Genomic DNA, 3832 nt, shown 5'->3' on the forward strand with positions numbered 1-3832 from the left:
CTCTTCCTCATAAATTTACAGGTACAGAGTTATAATTGGTTGAATAGTCCCAGGTTGTCCATCGGGCCCTTCACAATGCAAAATATACTACTTTGATATACTTCAGGGACTTTACCAACTCCAACTATGTTAAACTGAGCAGGTTGAATTGGCCATTCAATAGCAGATGGCCAGTGCTGTAGAGAAATGACTGAAATGTCTGCTCTTGTATCTATCAAACCTTTAAATTTCTTTCCCTGAATAGTTATTACACAGGTAGGATGTTTATCAGTAATTTGATTTACCAAGTAAGCTGCTTTGCCTTGTTTATTTGTGCTTCCAAATCCTCCTGTTCATTTAATTTCACTTTTCCCCATTTCCACATACAGCACAATCAGAAGCTGTGCTATACACTCTCCTGGCTCTGCTTTCCAGGGAACAGAAGTAGACATAACAATTTGAATTTCCCCATTGTAATCTGAATCAATGATTCCTGTATGTACTTGCACTCCTTTTAAATTTAAACTAGATCTACCTAGAAGTAATCCTACCATCCCCGCTGGCATCATCTGACTACAGACAGCAACATTCTTTAACAGTCTCATTACAAAAGGAAAACCTGGTCCATATTTATTAATAGCTTGTTTAAATTCTTGGAGTAGTTTAAAGGGAAAAGGCTCAAATGTAGCTATAATACTTCCCTGTTGATCTGGGGGGTGTATTCTAACAGAGAACTGCCAAGCCTCTATATCATCCTCTCTTCTAGCTTGCTGGATTCCTGCCTGAATAGAACTGAGAGCAGTCGCTCGAGGCACTGCCCAAACAGTCACTGGGACAACTACTTGTTGCCTAGTGTCCTCCAGAAAACAAAGACTTGGAGGGTCAGGCCACTCTTTTTCTTCAAAATAATGAGGGGGTGCAGAAGGGTAGGGACAAACCTCTCCCTCCTTTGCCACTTTAGCTTTAGCTGGCAAACAAATCTGCTCTGCTCTGTCAATTCTTATGTTACTTCATTATACTCTCCTTCCCCCTCATCATTAGTGTGAAAAGGTTCCAAGGTGGAACAAACCAGAGGCCACACTTGTCCCATTGTTACCCTGATGCTTCCAAGCTCCCCTTCTTACTCAACACAGAGATTGCTTTAGAGTACTAGGGTGTCCTCCAGCATAGTTTCACATTCTCCAACTGTCACTCCAGCAACCCTACACATGGGCATCACTTGCCGAGGCCAGCTCAGTCACGGAGACCCTAATCCAGCAGTGCTAGAGGAATTAAAGACACACACATAGAAATATAGAGTGTGGAATGGGAAATCAGGGGGTTGACAACCTTCAGAGCTGAGAGCCACAAACAGAGTTTTACCCACAGGTTTATTGACAGCAAGCCAGTGATCAGTATTGTTTGTATAGATTACAGATAAATGGGAAACAAAGGGATGGGTTGAAACAAAGGGATGGGCTCTGGCTAGTTCTCTGCAGCAGGAACATGTCCTTAAGGCACAGATCATTCATGCTATTGTTTGTGGCTTGGGAACATCTTAATCAGTTTTCCGCCCTGGGCGGACCAGGTGTTCGTTGCCCTCATTCCAGTAAACCCACAACCTTCAGTGTGGGCATTATGGCCATCACAAACATGTCATAGCGCTGCAGAAATTTTGTTTATGGCCAGTTTGGGGGCCAGTTTATGGCCAGATTTGGGGGCCTGTTCCCAACAGTAAAACTATGAATATCATCATATATAGATCACAAAGCAATATTGAATTAAAAAACAGATTGTGGAATAATATGTGAACCAAATGCATATATGTACAAATATTTCTAATATGCACAAAGCACAATTATACTGTTTATAAATACATTAAAATAGTTAAAGTATCAAAACATGAATCATAAAGATACATCCTAAATTCATGATAGTGACGGACTCTGGGGAAGAAAATAAAAGATCATTATTTGAATAATAAAATTGGAAGAAAAAATGAAAACAATGTATCTTTGTTGGTTCCAGATGATACTATTTTGTTCTTTGTAACTTTCTGTTTCGATTATATTTTTCACAAAATATGCCACTTGAGTACCTGGTCACCATACCCTGACAATCTAAATATGAGTAAGACACGCTCCTTATTCAAAAGAAACTTAGAGTCTCATATCAGTGAGTTCCTGATCCATAAACACCTTAAAATTCAGTGAGTTAAAAGAGCACTCATTTATTCTTCTGGATTTGGGCTAAGGAAAAGCAGTAACACATGAGGCCTTTTGAAGCCTAAGTTTATAACTGGCATGAAATCACTTCACCGAATTTTGTTGGACAAAGCAAGTCACAATGACCATGCCCAGCTTCAAGGAGTGGGAAAGATGGACCTGCATCCTAGTTTCTGTACCACTTCTTCCACTGTACTTCCATTCTGTTCTCCCCGTCCGTCTCCCTTTTTGGTTTTAAGCTTTCTATTAGCATATCATTTCTTTCTGAAGTAGAACTGCAGTACCTTTCAGCATGAAGATTTTGGTTTCTAAAAATTACAAAGAGATTCCTCAGAGGCCAGTTAATACTGAAAGTAGCTCAAAAAGAGTCACTTTTTTCAAAGTTAGATATTTCCGAAGGAAAATGCATAAAAGCAGCCTTATTTCCTTTCTTCATTCAGTTTTAAATGAAACAAAATTAAATTTATTTTAAATTTCATGTTTCCAATTAAAGTATCATGTTAACTTAGAATAAAAGCAGTGACGATCCTGTAAATGTCACTTCACTAATTCTTGTTCTTGCTATAAAATGTTTAAAGTAAACAAACAAGGGAAATGGCTATAATAAAGGAAAGAAACAACAAAACTTTAGGTTTGTATGGCTTCTTAGATGGACAGTTATTGGTTTATTGCCACTTTAGATGATGTACAAAGAGATTAAAAACAAAGTATCTTCAGAATTAAGATATTAAGGTAGAAAAATATCCTAAAGTATTAAGGAACAGAGAGATTAAGAGACATGCCTATTTAAGTGGAAACACCAGTTTGGCTTGAGTGTTTTGACTTATCTCCCAGAATTATTTGCACAATATCAAGCTGTAACAATAGATGAATCTGCATTTTTCTTCCTGAGTTGAAGAAAACAGTAGTAAAGAAGGATTGCCATCTATCTGAACAAGCATGACTGAAAAGACCAATAAATTTAGTAATTTTCCAAAACTCTTAGCTTAAGATTATTTTAATCAATACATAACTCTTTTGACATTTATTTTTACCAAAAATTTTCATCTCACCCATATCAGTCTCTAATTTTTATTTAATCACCTTATTTCCATAAATATTTGTGCTCTCATCAGCTGTTGCTTTTCTCATGAGCCATACTGTTCTGTTATCTGAGAACATCCTAAGGGGTCTATTTCAGTATGTTTGGCCGTACTATGATTTCCAATAACTCACCAAAAAAAACAAAAAGAGCTCACCAATTTTAGTCATCTAGTGAAGCAGATAATTTCGAAGATGTCTTTTCTAAGTTCTTCTTACAGTTGAGCCTTCCAATCCTATGATGATTACTTTTATGTGTCAGTTTGACTGGGCCACAGAGTTCCCAGATAATTGATTAAACATTATTTCTGGGTGTGTCTGTGAAGCTGTTTCTGAATGAAATTAACATCTGAATCAGTAAACGGAGTAAAGCAGATTGCTCTCCCCAATGTGGGTGTGCCTTATCCAATCTGTTGAAGGCCTGAATAAAGTAAAAGGCTAAAAAAGCAAGAATTCTCTCCCTCTGTCTGTCTGTCTCTGAGCTGGGACATTGGTCTTCAGACTTAGATTCAGACTGGAACTTACACTGACTCTCCTGTTCTCAGGCCTTTGGACTCAAATTGAAACTA

At 37.7% G+C, this 3832-nt stretch overlaps 1 non-coding gene across 1 annotated transcript; it reads left to right on the forward strand.

Moving 5' to 3' along the window:
• The first annotated feature begins 3496 nt into the window (after positions 1–3496).
• LOC115896266 lies at positions 3497–3577 on the forward strand. Its single transcript, XR_004056168.1, has one exon. It is a non-coding gene; the product is annotated as a small nucleolar RNA SNORD66 (small nucleolar RNA).
• The last annotated feature ends 255 nt before the right edge of the window (positions 3578–3832 follow it).

This window comes from Rhinopithecus roxellana, chromosome 2 (assembly GCF_007565055.1).
Source record: "Rhinopithecus roxellana isolate Shanxi Qingling chromosome 2, ASM756505v1, whole genome shotgun sequence".
Classification (NCBI taxonomy): Eukaryota; Metazoa; Chordata; class Mammalia; order Primates; family Cercopithecidae; genus Rhinopithecus; species Rhinopithecus roxellana.